General features: G+C 37.5%; 1 long non-coding RNA gene across 1 annotated transcript in view; it reads left to right on the forward strand.

Annotated features, from left to right (window-relative positions):
- LOC116234991 (uncharacterized) overlaps positions 1-21,529 on the forward strand; it is a 419,872-nt gene that overhangs the window by 313,745 nt on the left and 84,598 nt on the right. The window contains exons 11-12 of the long non-coding RNA XR_016468730.1: positions 12,852-12,931; positions 16,783-16,874. This is a non-coding gene — a long non-coding RNA (uncharacterized LOC116234991). The remainder of the gene's footprint in view (positions 1-12,851; positions 12,932-16,782; positions 16,875-21,529) is intronic.

Consider the following 21,529-nt stretch of genomic DNA (forward strand, 5'->3'; position numbering starts at 1 on the left):
ATAAGTACACTAAGAAGCTTGTAAATAACAAAATAAAGAGAACAGCAGATACATCTTTTATATTTCTTTAGAAGTCAACATATTTTTATTTAGATTTATTAATACATGTTTAAGTACATAATTTAATACATTAATACTCCCAAAATACTTTAAACTGAAGAATCATACATTAATTACAGATGTTCCAATTGGGGAGTGGGGATTCACAGAGGTAAAGGTGATGCAGGAGAAAAGAAACTACAAAGCTTTCTTAAAAGAAAAAATAAATCTGCATGTTTGGGACAACTTCATCTTCTGACACACTTCAAATATGATTAATTATTTTTAAAACAGTTTAGTTTAATACTTTGACTTTTACACAGTGGCTTGGCTTATTTCTTCCACATGCTGTGATTCTCTTTACAGCATCCTAGAGGATTTGACAAGTTATGTCATGTCTCTAATCTGGTGCAGCAGTTCTGCAGAAACCTGCAAGCTCCTTTCTGCATGACCTACACCGATGATGTTCCTTCCCAACACCTGGCAATTTTTGGAATTAATCAATGTTTTGCATATCTCGTTCCTTACTACACATCCTTTTTATGCAAAAATGCTTCTGCCGCAATTCCTTTACAGCAAACAAGCCTGGCCTTTTTCTCCTACTACCTATGACAGCATTCTCCTACTACCTATGACAGAGTCATGTTATTTCCCTGGAAGGCTGTTCCCCCTCAGAAGGGGAGCAGTGGCTTTATACTTTTTGCTTCTGCAATCCTGTCTGAATACTGAATCACACTGAAGACATCTTGCAGTCCCTACCCTTCTTCACAATCACAGAGGTGTTATTAGGAGAAATAAACTTCTAAGGATATTTTACCTAGTTCTTTATTGCTGGAAGGATGGACATTTCTTTAATGAATTTTCATGCAGTGTGAAACGTAAAGTGAGAAAAAGATGACTCTAAGATACCCAAGTATTCATTAGACTCGCTTCCCTGAAGAAAAATCTTTGTACTAGTGAAATCGATATCAGTAGGAGTAGTTTTGTTGATTTTTGCAGAGAAAAAATCATCGTGAAATGGGTAAGCCTTGGCTGCCTATGTTGCTGTTTCTATTTGCATTTCATCAAGTAATGGAGTACCCAGCACATTAGAAAAGCAATCTATATTCTGACCTGCTGTTGAGTCACTAATTTCTTTGTGACAGCTCTTTAAGTCAACATTATTTTAAAATATTTTTAATCACAACAACAAGAAAAGTAGTGTGGAAACAGCGTTACCCCACTGGCAGATTAATGTAAGAATGTATAAAAGTTGGAGACAGCTGAAAATTGTTGCAGGAGGAGGCTCTCTAACAATATGCAATAAAGCTTTACTCTTTGACAGTCTACAAATTGATAGTTGGATCATATTAAAGTTACACAGCAAGAACTATTCAAATACAGCTTATCAATAATTGTTTGATACCAAGAGTGCTAAAAAAAGTATTGCAGGTTATAGTGGGCATTCGGAATTTCAAGATAAATCAGTGCAGTAGTGTCTACATGAGAAACATGTAGACCACTGTTAAATCATGTCTTGACTTAAATAGAACCAACTAAAATGTTCCCAAAATTAAAATATTTAGAAGAGGATATTGTTACATAAGAAATTAATTTAAAGCAACACATTGTACATATTGATGTGTGCTATCATCATAAATCATCTTGAACGTATCTCAAGCACCACACTGGAGATGAGCAAAGAGACATTACATTTTCAGTAGAAAGAATTATTAGACTGCAGCTCCAGACTGGGGCTGCAATTTTTTGATTCTGCCGGTAAATCATTTCAATAGAGATGGAATACGAAGTGTTTTAAGCCAGACCTTTAGCAGTACAGGCACTGTCAATATGTCCTTAAATATTCAGGGATAACACAATGGAGCCACAAAGAGGGAAACTTCATTGTGGCCTTCCAGTACTTGAAGGGAGCATATAAACTCTATTTCTTTTCATTCCTTTCTGTTTTAAATACTGTAAGGTAGTTGAGTACCAGTCATCACATGACTGATGAGGGCTGGAGCACTTCTCCTGTGAAGAAAGGTTGAGGGAACTGGGCTTGTTTAGCTTGGAAAAGAGAAGGCTGCAGGAAGACCTCATTGTGGCCTTCCAATGCTTGAAGGAAGCATATAAACAGGAGGGGGAATGGTTATTTACATGGGTTGGTAGTGATAAGATGAGGGGGAATGGTTTTAAACTGAGACAGGGGAGGTTTAGGTTAGGTATTAGGAGGAAGTTTTTCACACAGAGGGTGGTGATGCACTGGAACAGGTTGCGCAAGGAGGTTGTGGATGCCCCATCCCTGGAGGCATTCAAGGCCAGGCTGGATGTGGGTCTGGCAGCCTGACCTGGTGGTTGGTGATCCTGCACATAGCAGGGAAGTTGAAACTAGATGATCATTGTGGTCCTTTTCAACCCAGACCACTCAATGATTCTGCATAAAACAGGATAAATAAAGGAAAACTTTTTCTATTAAAAGGAAAACAGTCTCAATGTGGAATTTTTTGTTGGAAATAAAATCACTAAGGTGTTACTCCTAAATCACAAAGTTCACAAGATCTCCTCAGTGGACCTGAAGGATAGAACAACAATAATGCAGTGTTTGCTTTGGAAGTGAACATTACATAGAAGAACTTAGATAAAATAAATTTTTATAAGATCCTTAAAAATTCAATTGTTATGACTTATTAAACCAAATGAATTGATGCAGTTTGTATCTGGGTACACAGCAGTGAGATTGCTTGTAGCACCTGATTCTCTGCTTGCAGTTTTCTTACAAAGGTTATGCTTATTCCGGAGGCAGATTGTGGAAGAAGATCTGTGTAGCTACTGGGGAGTGGGGAAAGGGGGAATATTTTCACAGTAGCCCATGAAGGCAGCACAGTGAGCTGCTGCTGTTGAACACAGCATTTTAGTTTGTAATAAGTGCAGCATCAAAATAGTCCAGTCTGATTCCTACCAAGTTTTCGTATTTACATAGCAACAGAAATTTCATGCATTTATCACAGTTCCATGCATGTAGGTGATCTACTGAGTAGCTTTCTAGCAATACTGTTAGTTTTCAAAGTGCCTTCTGGAGATGCTGTAATTTGTAAATTTCCCTTTAAGTATCAGCGATGCATTTGCACAAGGAAGTCCACTTGCTCTATTATCATTTCAGGTAAAATGAGTATATCTTCCTTTGTCTCCTTGTCATTGGAATCAAAGAAAATATGGTTTAAGTCTTCCTAAATGTACAATTTTTGGGAAGTCCCCTGCCATCAGGAATAGCTCTGGAGAGAATTGCTGTGAGGCGCCATGGTTCATGGTCACAGCAACTATAAACCCAGTTGCTTTCTCCTTTACACTTCTCCATATGATGCTGCAAATCCTTAATTTTTTTAGCCACAGATGGTACCAATACAGACCTTCTAACTCTCCGGTTTACGCGTGCATAATATCTGAAAATCACACAGTGCTTTTATTAGTATTGCTTTGTAATTTGCAGACAAAGTATCAAGGAGTAGAATTGCTCTTTATTTTTGTCACATCAGTCCATTTTAATTCAAGTTGTAGATGAGTAAGAACGAGAGCTCACATGCTACTTCATCCAAAGCCAGACTTCACTGAAGGCAGCCTTGGCTCCTCTGTCCCTTAGCTCTCCAGGTGCAATGTCAGTTGCATCACACCTAGCAAAAGTGAGTTTGATCTTCATTTGTTCAGCTGGTGTATCCTGTCAGTGTCGATGGCCTGAAAATTGAAGTCTGCCACAGGTACATAGTTTTCTTACTGTCACATAAAATAAATTAATGCCATGTTAACTCTACGGTATCTACTTTTCTTTATCATTAGCACATAATCATTTGCTTCACACGACCTCACTTTTATGATCCATGCCACAAACGTGAAGAAATTTTTGGTACTGTCTCCAGCATTTTTTTTTTCAGCCAAAAAAGTTTACTAATTTTTTTCAGCTTGCTCTCTCTTCTCTTTTCTTCCTGTAATTTCTTAAAGGCTTTTTTATTTTATTTTATTTTATTTTATTTTATTTTATTTTATTTTATTTTATTTTATTTTATTATTTTATTTTATTTCATTTTATTTTATTTTATTTTATTTTATTTTATTTTATTTTGTTCCTTCTTTTTTTTTTTCTATTGCTAAATAAAAACCAAAGTGGAACTGAATGCTCACTTCCAGCCTGTTGAAATAAAACTATAAAACTGTTATTAGTAATACGGATCTCATCCAGTAAGATGGCAGTCACAGTTTACAGTTTCATTTGCAGCAGGAACATCAGCATGAGACAGTCATTTCACATATAGGTTGTTTTTGTTTTTTTTTTAATATTCTCCTTGTACATAAAGACCAGATTTATTTCAGTAAGTTTTTTTTTTTTTTTCCTCAGAACTTCTTCAAATATATTTCCAGTATTTTTTCTAATGCAAAGAATCAGGACTATGCTTTACAAACACATATATGGATATGTTTTCCTGCCGACAAATTATTCTCCATCAGTAAACAGCAGACATGTTCAGTTCTTGCATCTGGGGAATGTGTGTTTATTTTTTTGTCAATTTCATCGTGTCTGGATCGTATATTTCAGCTCCTCAAAAGCTTAACTTTTCTGGTGTCAGATACTTTCTGCCAATACAACCAGACCATGTAGATTTGGTGATCATGAATCCCTTCTGCTACTTTCCCTTTGGAGCTTTTAATTCCACTTTTTCCAGGCTTCCTTTGTATTGCCCTAATGACTCCTCTGGCTGTCTGTGAGTGACCTCAGAGCTTTTGCCTTGTCTTGCTGCCTCAACTTCTCTCCTCTTAGCCTGTGCTTCTTATACTCTATTTTAACAAATGTTCCTTGGTTAATTTCTCTTACATGAGCTTCTCCCATTTTCTGTTTTGTTCTTGTGTGCATTGACATACTCTTCCTTGGATTGTGTGCTTTTTCTCAACTTGTTCATGTTCTGTATTTGAGGTTGATGAATCTGGAATTCAGGTAAAATCATGGTTAGCCCAGAGTCACTGTGTCTTGTGGTGTAGCCTGTATAACCCAAAGTAGAACTCATTTAAATAAAATCCAGTCACTTTCTGATGAGTCTGGAGAGATTTAAAACTTCTGCATTTCTTGATCAACATTATTCCATTCCCTTATTCTCTGATTTAGATGTAAAACTACAGACCCTGAAAATAATGTTAATGTGTTGGAAGCAGATTTTCTTCTTAGAATTTCCTTTCCTCAAGCAGGACAAATTAATATTGATTTGTCTGCTTACTGTAGCTGTTTTTTTTTTTTTTTTAATTCATATATTGATCTGATCAAAGGGATCTTAAGAAGGAAAAGCATGGCAAAGTCAAAGCTGAAGCTTGCAGCTTTCTCATCCTTTAGAGATGAGCTTGTTGCCTTTAGAGAGAGCTTGTTGCCTCAATTCAATGGGGAGAAACCTGTACTGACTTCCATGAGTCAGGGTGTCATTTACTGTGAATAAAGTCGGGAGAATCTGCCTTCCAGGCAGGAGGAAAAGTTGTGATATCTCATTCATGCCATTAGTAGCTGTCCTTTAGTAGCTGTTCATGCAGTTTTACATTTCTTGTGCTAACTATTGCATTTGGGTAAGTAATCTTTTAGGCTTGGCATGCCGCCTTACTGTCTGATAAGATAAGGATGGTTGTGTTGCTAATCACTGAAGGAAATGTTTGCAATCACATTAATGAATTGGTGTTAATGAGTGTTTCTGTCTACTTAGAAGAGTGTACATTTTGCTTGCTTATTTATTTTATGTGATAGGAGTACTGCGGACAAATGTTCCTTTTAGCATTATTAATACATCTATTATCATATAATCAGTCTAACAATTTGTGTTTTTAAAAGTTTAATCTTAAAGAGATGTGTATGGAAGATAATTAGCTACATAGTTCTGCTGCAGTCACTGTGGTAATTGACTGAAAAAGTGGTAGTTTTCAGGAATAGTTTCAAAATATGTAAGTGGTTATTAGTGTGAAAGCTTATTGGTGGCCAAGATATGTATTAAAGGTTATCAGATGGCTTTTACAGTCTCACTGCCTTGCTAATTATAATGGGGGATTTTTGCAGATATTAGGAAAACACTGCAATCTTGTTCTTTCTCTGCAAGTAGCAGATTAGTATGGGAAAATGTCACTGGGGTACAGTGATGTTTCTTGATGTGCAGCAGATAATGTTTCTGGGTGTAATCAGCAGCCTTTTAAAATTGATTTTCCAGCTATGAGGTAACAAGATAACAAAGTAAGGCAGTCCAGTAGTTTCATGTAGTTCATTTTGTGTAGCTTTCACAGATCATGGGAGGATTATATGTTAGCTGGATAGTCATTACAAGGGTTTGAAAAACAACACAAAACTGAACATACTCAACAAAATATGTTTTCTTTTTACTTAGCACTATAGAGTAGGTAAATGTTTTCCTATACTGAAGTCAGCTTAATATTGAAATTAGTAAATTAATTTCATGGAGAATATATCTTACAATTCCTCAGTTTGCAGAAATGTAGATCCAGATATTCAACTAATACACAAAAAAAATCATTAAATTAATATCCATGAAATTCATATGTTCTGACTATCTACCCATTCTTTCAGAAGTCTAAATACCAATTGTCTTCCACTGGTATCAGTTCACACACATTACACGTAGAAACAAAATATGGAGTAGTTATCTGCAAGAAGGATTCCTGAATGTTTGAGGACGAAGTTGAGCAATAACTACAGGGTTTTTAAGCTCACAAGGTATGAGACTCAAATGTGAGGATCTATTTTGAATCCTAATATAATTGAAGCTGCAGAAAAGGAAATTAGAAAAGCATGATTATTTAATTACAAACTGAAAAGAGCCTTCAAAGAACGAATCTCACTAGCAACGTAGTTGGGATTACATAAGGTGTTGTAGTAAGTCTCCAGATATTCTACAGAAAGAGCCCAACTCTCTCCTATTTTTACTTTTTTTCACCTTAATCTTTAGGCATGCATTCAACCGTGGTAAATGAGTGTATTTTTCACTGCAATACGTACAGGAAATTAATTTATCAAGGATCCAAAAGTGAACTGGAAATGGTAAGCATACTGGCACACTCAGTCCCTCCTTAAAAAAAAAAAAAAAAAAAAAAAAAGACTGGAAGAGGACAGAAGGACAGAAGAGGACATATGTACTCTGATGATTCTGAGGCCAATACCTTTATTTCAGAACTTCTCTACCATATGCATAATCTGGAGGATGTTTTGAGGGTTCAGAAGCATATAGCTGAAAAGGACAGAAAGGCAGAGAAGATATTTTATGAGTCTCCTACTATGAGAAACTGAATGAGTAATAGTCCCAAGACAGAAAACTTTACCACAAGCTAGAAGACTGGTACAGCAGCTGTCTCAGGCGAGAGAAAAATGAGGCTTAAGGAGCAGTGATGTTGGCAGGGTGAGCTCAAGGTGTTCCCACCAAAAACTAGTGACAACCAGGGAATGTGGACTTGAAGTAGAGCCAAAGCACTCTACCAAAGGAATTCAGTGGAAACAGAAGTAGCAGCTGTCATTGGGCAGCAAGGAGAGCTTGATTTGTAGGCCAATGAGAAGTTCATGAGGGAACATGTTAATTTGACTAAAAAACTTCTGAAATGCTGATTGAATCAGAACCAGCCCTGGAGTTCTAAAAAACATGAATATGTATTGTGGGGACAGTAGCCTTGAATCCTGGGCAGACATATCTTGCTTGGAGTTTAAGCTTAAGTTGCTTTTAAGTGCATAGCGGGGTGGCACTTTGAGAGCCAGTGTTTTCCCATTGCATGTGCTGACTGTAGGATTGAAGTCTGTGTAGGTGAGAAGAGAACAGGGATGGGTTATCCTCCTGGAGCAGGCAGCATGCTGCCAATAGGATCATCTGCTGGAGCAGCCAAAACCAGAGGTAATGTGGAGAGGACATTGCATCCCAGCACTTTGACATCAAGAGGGGATGCTGCTAGGCCTCACTGGCAGAGAAATATAGGAAGCTTTACGGGGGCTGCCACGCAACCAGCAATAAGGAACTAATTAAAAATGATCTCATAAACCACAGACAGTCAAAACTCACAGGCATGGCTAGACCTTAATTCCCTTGCTAACCCACAAAAAAGATGTCTTAAAAAAGAGGCTGGTAGCAACTGCTTTAAGACAGTAGATCAACCTAAGAGGGTAGATACTACTAAAAAGCCATTTACTAAGCTGGATTCAATAATCAAATGAGCATCCAGGACCCAGAAGGCAGCTGCCAGCTTTTCCATATGTATGCCAGGCAGCGTATTAATTTACATATGATCTGAAGGTAATTTTTTCCTCCATTTCACACCTATATACCTTTAATGAATAGTAATGCATTAATGGATATATTCTTTTATGGAAGGTAATGAGCCCCCAAAACATAAACTGTGTTTGAGCCATACTTGGGTTAGTTTGGAAGGAGAGGCATTGGGTTTCTCTGTACTTCCTACATCTTACAGGAGTATATCTTCAATCTGACAATTCACAAAAACACTCAATCCTTCCAGGATTTTACATGCAGAAATGATATTTTTATGACCATAACAATTCACATTTCATGGGGTACATACTTGGAAGGTTGGTAAGTTCTATTAATGTTGACTAGACCTTCCTTTAAAAAGGTTCATCCTTGACTCGAGTCTGTTAAAAGTGAGAAACATCTTATAGGAACAGATGGTGTAGGTTTTTACCACTAATTACTGTTGTTACTTGAGTGGAAGGTTCAGGAACTATTTCTGTTTCCGTTTGTTTGTTTTTGATGTTTGATGGGGGTGCTATATAAGCTTTCTGCTCTGTGCTCCCTTTATAGCACATGGCATAGTACTGACAAATTAGACCTCCTAGGTAAAATCACATGTTCTTCAGTATTCTGTCATCTTCTCTTGTCTTTTTTCTTTTTGTACAAGCAGCAACAATGGAAACAACCTCAAACTAGAAAATAACGACTTGTAAGTGTTTCACCAAGTATTCAACTGTTTTTCCCAAGTCTATCTCATATGGTTTGGTATGGAAAACAATATTTTGGCCTTTTTTTTCTACAGGTTGAATTCTTGCTAGCTGTGTTGTTATTCCAGAAGGTATAGTGTCTCATTGTGGTTTAATTCAATAATAGATACTGTTTATAGGAAATGCAAGAATCTACATGAAGTATTCAAAATCTATAATACCTATAGATACAGCAGTGTCTTCTAACAGAAAAGAAATAGTCCTTTTGAGAAATAAATATGAAATGTACTTAATATATATGCAGAATAGTAGGTGCATGTTTCCCTGCAGGAAAAACTTCAGAGAAATAGGAGTGATAATGGGGTTCCTGTTGGGCTGAAGTATGTGGTGAGCACTGACATTCCTGAACCAGCAGAGCTGTATTTATATTTGAACACAATGGCTTGGCTTGGCAGGTCTGACATTAAGCTGTGTTCTAGAGCTATTAAATGTGTTTTGTGAACTGGCCATGAGATGAAGCACAAAGTATGAACTGCAGCATGCTCCATTTCAGGGATGTTTTCATGTATGTCTTAAATCCACTGCTGTTTCAGAAAATGTTTCTGTTTAAGTGTCTTTCATTTCAGTGAGAAGAAAGTGTGTGCTTTAGTTTTTTTAATGCCTAAAACTGTAATTAATGAAAATCACTATTAAAGAGTGCTATATTCCTTATGTTATCATTATCTTATTATAAAATATAGCCAAGAACTATTAGGGGAAATTATTATACTTCCGTTCCGTAAGTGGAAGGCAGCTAGTGGAAATGAGTGGGTGTACCTGCTGAAATTACAAGAGAAAAATGATGAGTGGAAATAGCAAAGTACTTAGATTTTGAAAAGGAATGATTTATAATAAAGTGTTTATTATACTTTCAGCCTGCTTTCAGAGGCCAGGAGGTAGATATACATACATGTGTACATGCACACTCACGTGTGAAGAATCATAGAATCATTTGAGTTGGAGGGGACTCTTAAAGGTTCATCTGATCCAACTCCCCTGCAATGAACAGGGGCACCCACAGCTACATCAGAGCTCTATCCAGGATGACCTTGAGTGTTGTGTCATATGTATGTACATACAATTCTGTTTCTCTAGAGCCAGGCAAAGCAAGTTTTTCCTCGAAGAATAGCTAGATAGTGTTTGAAACGGTAAAGCTTAATTTATCTCAGTTGACAATTTTTTTTTTTTTAAGTGAAGGTCCTTCAGAGTAAGGTATTGTCCTCAGCTAAGGAGCAAAAGTGGTTTTCTTTCATTACTGTTACCATGAGATATAAAAATGTAAAGAGTAAAATGAAATAGAGAAAATGTGATAATTTACAAAATACAGTGTTCTGTAATAACTTTGTTTACTGGAAAACATTAGAATCTAGAAATTTTTCATAGAAGAGAGGCAGGTGGACCACTGCACTGTTTGCAGTGTTTGAATGAACAGCGAGATGCATTTAAAATTGCAAAGATTGCTGTTACTTCTTATGTGCAGATAATAAATCCCATTGAAAAATTGTCTTTTAAAAAGTAATGCATGCATTGAAGTCTTCTTCTATGCAATGCGTCTGCCTTTAAGTTCTGTTTCTTCAGTGATTTTATGAATGCTATTCCATGAAAGAAATTTCAGTTGCGTTATAATTCTGTTATGAATTTTTTGTTTGATTTCATGGCCCAACAATTTCCATACATGGTATGGTAGAAAAGTTACGTGCTTTTGCCCTAGCTGCATGTATTCTATGACAGCAATAAAGACCACAGCAGATGGTATTATATTGCTGGTTTAGCAGAAGAGGTACTTCATGGAAAAATGGATATAATATGTTAGTTTTTGATGGGATTTAAGTTAAATGGTAAATATCAGATGTTTCATTCTGTTCTTAATTACATTGAGTCAACTTCTGTGTGTGAATATTACACACACACGTGCAGTACAAGTTCAGAGCTTTAATTTTTTTCAAGAGTTTTCAGCTTTATATACTAATGGATTGTTTAAAATACGTCTTGTAACTATACATACAACAATAAAGGAAACTATATTTCTAATGACATTTAGACAAGGAAGGAAAATAAATAGTAGGAATGCCTGAAGAAGACCAAGTGCTGGGTCCTGAACTTTGGCCACAGCAACCCCAGGCAATGCTACAGGCTTGGAGCAGAGTGACTGGAAGACTGTGTAGAGGAAGAGACTTGGGGGTATTGGTCGATGCTTGGCTGAACTTGAGCCAGCGGTGTGCCCAGGTGGCCTAGAAGCCCAATGGCTCCTGCCTTGTGTCAAAAATAGTTTTGCTAGCAGGAGCAGGGGAATGATCACCCCTCTGTACTCAGCTCTGGTGAGGCCACATCTCAAGTACTGTATTGAGTTTTGGGCCCCTCACTACAAGAAAGACATTGAGGCCCTGAAACTTGTTCCCAGGAAGAAGGGCAACGAAGCTGTGAAAGGTCTGGAGCACAAGTCTTATGAGAAGCGACTGAGGGAACTGCATTTTTCAGTCTGGAAAAGAGGAGGCTCGGGGGAGACCTCATCACTCTCTACAACTACCTGAAGGGAGGCTGTGGTGAGGTGGGGGTCAGCCTCTTCTCCCATGTAACTAGCGATAGGATTAGAGGTTGCACCAGTGGAGTTTCAGGTTGGATGTTAGGAAATACATCTTCTTCGAGAGTGGTCAGGCACTGGAACAGACTGTCCAGGAAGGTGGTGGAGTCACTGTCTCTAGAGGTGTTCAAGAAACATTTAGGTGTTGTGCTGAGGGACATTGTTTAATGGGAAATATTGGTGATAGGTGGACAGTTGGTCTGGATGATCTTAGAGGTCTTTTCCAATCTCAGTGATTTTATGATTCTATGATTCTATTATTTTTGCGCACGTCCTGGTACACATGAAAAGTGGCACATTTGAGAAGAAAATTCTGACTGACATTGCTTTTTGAGCTTTTAATACTTGCTCAAACCATCACCACTGAAGAACCATATGCCTTTCATGGCATACAGTGAGCTAACGTGAAGATATCACAACTTCATTTGGGTCCCTCTGCATACGTATATTGTGCAGAAGTTTCCTCCAGTTTTCCCCACTGAACTTATAATTCTGAGTCAAAACTTTTCTGCCACAAACAAGATAAACAAGTTCATTACAGACTGAATTTTTAAAAATGGAAAAGTATTGTTAGTTAATGTTTACCTGAACACTTGACCAGTTGTCTTAAATTTTATAATAAATTTGTCCTTACTCTTCAAAAAGAATGCTAGAGCTTTAGAAATACAAAATGAATTTAAAGGTAATGCTGGGAGAAAAATTGGAAATGAGAAATCTCAGATTCGTTTAGCCCTCTCTTTTTAAGAAGCCTGTTTGCTGATTCAATTATGAGCAGTCCAAGCTTTGCGTGTTCAGCATGCTTTTAGGCCAGATTTATGGCACAGTAAGAAAAGGACCTGCTTAAGAGCCAAACCTAAGGTAGTTCTGTTAGCTGTATTTTAATTAGTATTGCTTTCTTGAAAGCCCTAAGACATCCCTGAGTGCTTACCCATACTTAAGTCACTCTATATCTGAGAGACTAAAGCATTAAAGGAAAAGAGCTTAGGAACATTTAATGATCTTTAAAACATCATCTAAATCACCAACCTCTTAACTGAGTGAAATATATTTAAGGTACTTGAAGTCTGGTGCTGATATTTTAATAACAAAAGTGAGGGGCCATAACAATTTCTAAGGAACACTGGAGCACTGAGCAATCTGTAGTGACTGATGTACAGGGCTGACTGACATACAGCGAGGAAGCTTTCATTTTCTGTTGACTGCTAAATATAGGCATCCTGATTTTATTGTTTTTTTTTTCCTCTTTAGCATTTAGCAAAGGACAAGAAATTTGGACCATGAAGTTGAATTGGCTACATCTGACTAAAGTCCTGTTTCATGGATGCCAGGTAACATCTGATACTGTGATGCTCAGCCCCATTTACCTCATTGAAGTGAGCAATGTGTGTTACAACACTGGGAGCTTTCTGAACGAGTGAAAAAAACATTGTAAAAAAAAAAAAAAGTAAACAGTTTGAGAGACTGCAGGAAGGGGGGGGTGAGGCTGCAGTAGAGCAGTCCTGCCAAACCTGGGTACTAACAATTAGTTTATCCTGTAGTCTTATTAATCCTTAATACAGTATAGATATTCCAAGGTCAGCAATGGAGGTTTAAAAAGAGACTCTTCAGACTCCAGCTGTTCCCTCCTGGATCTGCAAAGTGTAAATCCCAACTGCACCCATCAACAGTCCTTGCAGGAGATAGAGCAAGATTCCCCCAAGATACACTGTGTTACATGGTCTGTTAGCAGTGAATACCTTGGGAGATGTTCATTCACCACATCTGTGTAAGTTGTTCTGCAGGTGCAGGAATACAGAGCACACACAAGTCTCTCTCCAGCCCTGAGCCTTTCTCCTCACCTTCTTGGCTGCAGATTGTCAGCAGGAGCAGAGGCAGCTTGATGGGCAGATTCCCACAGCTACAACTCTAAATCCTACATCCTGTAGCTTGGTGTCACACAGCTCCTCACGTGGCTGGGAGAGCACTGTCATGTCCAGGCTGCTCTAGCTAGTGCCTGCCAACTTCTTTTTTTTCTCTTTTGATTCTTTCCCTTTACTTCAGTTGTAGTCCCTAGCTTTTCTTTCTTGCTTCCTTTTCCATTCCAAGGTTATTTTAGGGTTTGTCTGCTCTAAAATCTGGAGAAAACTCAAGACTTTATGTTTCTGCTTCATTTGTGACAGGAAACATGACTACATTGGTTTTTTTTTTTTTTTTTTTGGGGGGGAAGTTATTGCTAGTTCTTTGTTGTAACTTCCACACTGTTGAGTTGTGGTTAGCTTTTGCTTGCATATTTTTTCTTGTGTATGCATTGTAGCTAAATTCTTTCACATTTAGCTGAGAGAAATAAAAATAAAGCAGTCTTTATAATGATATTTTTTCCACCTGTTCTGTAAATTACTAATTTTTGCATGTGTACGTTTCCTGTTTCCACATTTCTGCGCTTGTAAATAAGTTATGATCACCAAAGGAATATTTCTGTTGCTAACAAGAAGTACCTTGCTGTCTTGCTGTCTGATATAAATTATTCATTGTTTTTCATGTCATCTGCTCTTGATCACAGGAACTTGTTTTCTTAGTTCTTACAATAGCCAACAAATCTCCCTATGTGTGAATTCTTCAGAATGTGTTTGTGCACTGTTTAATTTTTAGCTTTTCTAATTTATGAACTATTTATTTATTTATCTATTTATTTCAGGGGGGAAGTGGCTGAACTCAATATACAGCATTATATAAGCAAAACTACATTATTTTCTGTATTAAATTAGCATAGTAAGTACTGTCTCTCCACTATATCATTCTGCTGCTTAATTTAACAAGGCCTTGAGACATGCAGAGCTCAGTAGGCATGATGAAAATGTAACGTGATAATAATAATTGCTTATAAGAGAAAAGTGACAGTAGATCTAACACAAAATTGACATAAAGTCACGGGTCTTAACTAAGAATGCCTGTTGTTCAAAAGTGAAATTCTTCTAAACACCCATTTACTGAATTTACTATGCATACAAGAAGAAAAACCCATTAATGCACTGAAAAGCAGTGGTAGAGTTTATAAAGGAAAATGGCAGAAGCTGAGGTTGCACAAGTGTGCTCTTCTGGAGTTGGGAAGAAACATGAAGTCAGCAATGTTGTATGTGATGTAACACAGTAGTAAAGCAGTCAGAAGACAAGATCCTCTTTCAGCATCTGATGTTTGCCCCAGTTCTTTGTCAGTAATGACTCCTTCCCCACAAAATACCCTTCTCTTTTCCTCCTTTTTCCAAGAACAAAATTTCACATTTTCCTGATGGTTTTCGGATTCTCCTAGTGAGAACTTTCCCACTCTTTGGGTTGTTTTGCTTTGACATAGAATACTTGAGTTGCAGTTATTTCTCTTTTCATTCCTTTCTGTTTTAAATACTGTAAGGTAGTTGAGTACCAGTCATCACATAACTGATGAGGGCTGGAGCACTTCTCCTATGAAGAAAGGTTGAGGGAATTGGGCTTGGTTAGCTTGGAAAAGAGAAGGCTGCAGGGAGACCTCATTGCGGCCTTCCAATGCTTGAAGGAAGCATATAAACAGAAGGAGGAATGGCTATTTACATGGGTTGGTAGTGATAGGACAAGGGGGAATGGTTTCAAACTGAGACAGAGGAGGTTCAGGTTAGGTATTAGGAAGAAGTTTTTCACACAGAGGGTGGTGATGCACTGGAACAGGTTGCGCAAGGAGGTTGTGGATGCCCCATCCCTGGAGGCATTCAAGGCCAGGCTGGATGTGGCTCTGGGCAGCCTGATCTGGTGGTTGGTGATCCTGCACACAGCAGGGGGTTGAAACTAGATGATCATTGTGGTCCTTTTCAAACCAGGCCATTCTATGATTCTGTGATTCTATTATCACTGTTCTGGCAGCCCACTGGGATATTGCAGTTCTACAAGCATAGACAACATTTATTCTCCAAATAAGTGGCCACCTATGTAGGTGAAATTGTTGGACATGTATTCATCAGAGTGATGTGGATTTTGGCTTTTCACATCTTTTAAAAAAATTGTTCCTAACTGCATAGCCAGGGACTTATCTTACACATTTTGCTAGTTTTGATAAACTAATATTCTCTAGAAATTGATTTCAAAGCATTTATTGTTGATGATACTAAAACCAAGATGGAACAGAGACTTACTGTCTTGATTTGAATCACTTAGAATAGAGAATAAATATGTTGTTTAGCATTCCCCGTGAATCAGGGCAGAACAAATCTTTTGTGGATTCTAATCTAACGCTGAGACATTATTCCTATAACACAACTAGTAGGCTGAATTATGTTCACTTCCCTATGTCGAAGCTTATGATTTATTTCAGTTTCAAGACTGGAATAATAGAACTTTGTACTTGTGCTGCTTGTATATAAATCTTTACTATAAAAGTCAAAAATAATGGATATAGCTGGTGTTCTTTATTCATATTACTTTCTGCCAACAACAAGACTGTATCAGACAGCATGTGCTAAACCAGAACAGAGGTGGGGATTAAGTGACTATGTGGCTTTGGAAAATTGTACGAGTATGGTTTAAAGGATCACTGATATTTAGAGGAATGTGTTTTGACTGCAGAATACTTTGCCTCCAAATCTTTCTGCCAAGCCTCCTGTAAAATTTAAATGCAGGAATAATAAAGTCTATTGTAATAAAAGCACTTAATACTTTCCCTTTCTGTGCAGTGGACATGGCACATATTTGCTGGACAGTGGAGGTCAGCAAATAAACACTGATTTGTAAAGCCTAAATGAATAATTTGAAACAGTTATTCGTGTTGGCTTAAAGCGCTGAGGTGCTGCAGTGGGGATTTGGCCACAATTGTAGCAGCTCCAGAAGGACAGGACATTCTACTCTTAGGTTTCTCAGATAATCGCTGGCACAGAGGGTAGAAGTTGAGTTCAATTACAAGCTGTGGTGGGAATTGGTCCAATGAATGGAGAATGCTCTGCCTGTGTCCTTCAAGCTTTAGATTCCTTCTGCACCATCTTTGCATCCTGCCCCACAATGAATCCTTTTTGGCTGGCTTCTCATACTAGTCCCTTTTTCCGGATGAGAAGTATTCAGGACAGCCCTGCTAAGGTTTTTTAATGACATTTCTATTCTTCCTGCCTTTTAAACTGTAGCCCTCAGACAGTCTTCAGGGCTTTTTCTTCACTCTGTATATTTGCTCTTTTTTCTTTTGTAACAGAGGTATGTTGACTCTGTCCTATTGAGGCGGGTGGAAAAAATGATGGCTGTGGCAGAAAGGACAAGCTTCTTTCAAGTCTTTTTTTGAAAAAGGTAAGAATGGAAAACCTTTTCAATTGAAGTCAGCTTTTTGTTGTTGTTAATCTTTGGGATGTGGAGGTGGAGGCAACCATCATTTTCCTCAGCGGTGTTAAAAATGCGTGAGTAACTTTGGCTGATTTGGCTGATATATAAGGCAGTCTGGGACAGAATTATGACTTTGAAAGGCTTTATGCAAAACTCTTGTATATTCTAGAAATGCTGGATAGCTATAAATGTAGTCTAATAAATATAAAAATAGAAGAGCATTAGACTGTGTTGCTACCTGCCTTTGCTCACAGTGCTTTTGTAGGAGCCAGAATTATGTCTCAGTACTCTCATTTTTTGTGTTCATCACCTTTTATAACTCGTTGCTTAATTTGTTTAGTATTTATTATGCTAAAATTAACATTAATTATGCAATAATATGAATATAAAAATTGTTTCTGTGATGTAACAAAATTGCTTGTAAGACATAATTTTATCAATAGCCCTTGCCCAGATAAAATGTACTGTACTACTGCAGTCCTTAGTTATATCTTTATTTCCAGTGTGTGACATGCAGTCAGCCTGTCACGTGCTGGGAAGTACATGTAATATATCAAGGAATGTGATGGGATAGAGCCATGGTACCGTGCCAAAGCAGGGGTACCTGCTGCCTTGCACAGCCTAATGGGAAGCAGTCTCTAGTGGTGATATGTTATCTTCCCATCTGGCTCCCATCCGGCCACATCCATTTTGTAAGTCATTGCAGTTATGTCATGAATCCAAGTAAGGAATTACTTTGAAAGAATACCTTACAAGCTTCTTTTGGTATGTTTCAAGTTCTTACATAGGATCTAAAAGCCATTCTAGTATAGACAATTACAAGATAAAAAAGCACGATAAAGAGGGAAATGCACCAGAGAAAAGTTGCAATGAAGTTCTGTGACATAATTTCAATAATTTAATGTATTTTCTTTAACTGTGATTAAATGGACAAGAAGCAGTGAGCTTGAATTTCAGAAAAAAATATGCACATTATTAATCAGAAACTATTTGTATCAGAAAGGACAAAAATAGATTGCCAGGAAAAGCAGTACAATCTCTAGTATTGGTGTTATTTAAGGAATACATTAGACACAGATGTGTCAGAAAGAATTAAATACAGGCACCTGGCAAGGGGATAGAATTAATCAGTCCTCTCTCTCTCCCCCCCTCCCCACCCCCCCCGCACTGGAAGCTATGAAGGCACTGAAGAAGTGAAATGATAGTGTATGTAATATCTTTAGTTTCACATATGGAAATACAGGCAAAGACTTTGCACAAAACATGATGAGAAATTTCTGTGCAGCTCCATGGAGATTTTCATTGAGCTGATTCCTTAGTATTACACATTTAGAGATTAATCTGAGAGTCTCAGTAATGAACTACAAGGGAGTTAAATAGACAAATGTTAATTAAATGTGGGTTTTTCTTATTGTTAAGAAAAATCCACTTTGAACTCACTTAAACCTGTTAAACTCCATAGAAAATCTCAGTCCCCAGAACTATTTTATAACTGGTTAATATAACTTCTTTGACTATAGGGAAAGAAAAAGTAGCATTACACTATGGATTTTCTTTTCTGCTATTATCTTCTTCAAAAGGTAATTAATTTGTTAAGAAGGAATTGGGGTGGCTAGTGGACTTCCTCTGTGGTTAGGCACTGTATTTGTGTTTTCTGTCTTATAACCATCTACCATGTGCTGAAATTAAGAGTTCTTGACTTCAGAAGTTTAAAAATTGGAGAAAAATCAAAATAAACAGAGTTGTTAAAGACAAACATTTTTACATCTGAGAATTTCAGAAAAGCCTTAGGGGATATAATTATCCATTTCCTATTCAAATACTGTGTAGATTCGAGTGCATAACTTCTTTTGGCAGATGAACCCCAGAGGTTTAGGACTGCTCAGTAGTGGAGTGGCAGAAGAACTTGTCCTATTCTCATGTAGAGTTGTGTAAGATTAAATATTTCAGAAGCAAGTTAAACCATAATTTCCTTTGCTTGGCAGAGTCACAGGGCTATTCAGATTCACAGACTGCACTCAGTCAAACCCCACCACCCTACTTCCTGACAATGCTTCATAAAGCCTTAAAGTGTAGGAGCTCCACTCCAATAGCACTGAGATTCAAGTTCATTAAAAACACACATTCATAATTTTGCACAGGAATATTTTTTTTCCTCTTAAGGACAGAAATGAAAGGACTGTAAACTAACTGTGAATGTGGGTTCCAAGCATTATGATAACAACTTTTTAACCTTATTGTCTTTCTTGGAACCATTTATGATTTTCCCCCAAAAATGTGTGCTATGAATAACCATGAGAATGTTATTTCAGTTTTAAAGAGGGGGGCTGCAAGTGTCAAGTGAGATTAGTGTATGTCATGAATATTAATTGAAATTGAAATATTGCCATTTATCAATACTTGTGCCTTGAGACAATTAGCATGGGACTTTTAGTATGAGTTTTCTAAAGACAACTGCTATCAAGTAGTTAGTTTCTCCATTCTCAGAACTGAAACATTTTCCAGACCAGATTGTATGGTAAAGAAACTATGATATAACTGAAATATCTGGTTCTTGGAGTGTACTAAATACGTTTTCACTGGCTGCAATCTCAGAGGTACCCATTCTGATGTTCTGCTGATAGGATTATCAACATTTCAAGTCAGAGTTGGAAAATAAATCCTTAGAGAATACAAGTACATCCATGGCTTTTTGCTCTGAACTTTGTTGAAGGCTGTTACGACATTAGTGAAAGTGTTGGTTGTTCAGGAAAATGTCAGGACCATTATGCCCAGAGAACTTCAGGGATGGTCTCTAGAAAGGAACTTTCCTTCCCTGCTTTTGAGCCTCCCTTTGGCACATTGTCCCATAAGAACCTCTGGAGGCAATGTCACAGAACGATGTGGTTCTGTGACATCTTTGGCCTATAGATCCACGTTAACATTAAGACATAATTTTCTTTGTGCATTAGGTAAAATTTGTGTCTAGTGCAGAGGCAGCAGTAATGACGTGACTATTAAGTGAAGCCAAATGAGCCTGCAGTATGCAGTGGTTTTCTTTACATATCTACATATCACATAGCTGGTGGTCAGAATTCAGCTGTGGGGTGTTTTGATGGAAAGAAATGTGATGTATCCAGAGGACAGGTTTTTTTTTCCATCATCTCTTTTTACTGCAGGTGAATGAAACACAGTTTTTACTTAAATACAGTTTAAATTGGTTGTTATCATACTGATTTCAGCTGGACTAGTAACAACGAGGAATTGGAAGTGAGCATCTGAAAGGAATACTACTGGCAATTTTAATTTACAAATGGTCCAGTTAAGAATTTCTTATCAAGAAAAAGCTCCTGTCAGGCTTCAGAGGAAACTGATCCTGAGCATCAGCACATCAGCATGTAGCCAGAAATGATGAAACTTGTCAAACATCCATATCCTGTGTATTGGAGAAATGATGACTTAAATCCAAAGGGAGATGTTCTAAGTAGGAGGGCTGTTAGAGTTGCATCAACATGAGGTCTGCAGGTTTTTTAAAAGCATCAGCATTAAGCTGACAGGAGACATTACAGAAAGTGATTTGAGGGGGTGGGATATAAGTAATAGCAAAGGAAAGAAGTTAACTGAAATACAATAGACTCCTGAGGTAGTGAGAATGATGTGCATTGGAACTGGGATGCAGCAGTAGGGTTTTTAGCTGGTGGTTAGCACACTTACTTCATAGTCACAGTGACCATTTAAATTCCTTTAAATGAAGTTCAAAGCAGAGAAGAAAAAACAACAGGGTAAATGTTCTGTTGGAGTTCATGACAGAACTGTTAACATCCCATCTTCCCTCTGTATTCTAGAGCCCTGCCACCTTGCCATTTCTTACATGACCAATCATACACCCTTTATTGCCAGTTTATTCCATTTGGTCAGGCTGATATGTCATCTCTTGGTTAACCTTGATAAAGCAGCCAGATTTGGTTGTGAAAATGCTGAATGTTAGTGAGCTCTGATTTATGGCTGCAAAGTCGTGAACTGCCAGCTTTGTGGAGAAGTGGGTGGGCACCAAGCAGAGATGGTTCCTTTATGTTTTCAAAACAGGAACATTTAGAACAGGTAATTTTAAAAACTTAAATGTGTGAAAGTGTATGAAATATTGGAAAAAGGTGAGAAAAGGGTAACAGTAGCATCTTAACAGACGTAAGTATATGTAGTCTTGCTAAAAGTTCTTGATTTTTTTCCAGCTAAGTATCTAATCCTGTTTCTTGCTCTGTTTCATGGTGTCAGTCATGTTTTATTTCTGTAGTTTAAAAATATAGTTTAGATTCCTCAGAGACATTTAGAACTATAATGCTATAGTAGAGGGTAATAAATGGCTAATAAGATAATCCACAGATATGAGGGCTTTTTTAAATTCTATACAGATTATGCTTATATACCTGCTTCAGCATGTCATAGAGTGCTGGATCTGCCTCCTCACTTTGTTAACCAGAAGAACAGCATACAAACACTGGAGCAGAACTGGGCTTAAACCTCCTACTTTTCTCATTTCTGTGCTGTGCATTGAGGTGATTTCTTTGGACTGAAAGTGTAGGATGTTAAGACAACTTGGCAGAGCAACAAAGTAGATTCTGTGTTTGGGGACTTTGCAGAACTGT

This window comes from Phasianus colchicus, chromosome 8, assembly GCF_987193195.1.
Source record: "Phasianus colchicus chromosome 8, bPhaCol1.hap1.1, whole genome shotgun sequence".
NCBI classification, from domain to species: domain Eukaryota; kingdom Metazoa; phylum Chordata; class Aves; order Galliformes; family Phasianidae; genus Phasianus; species Phasianus colchicus.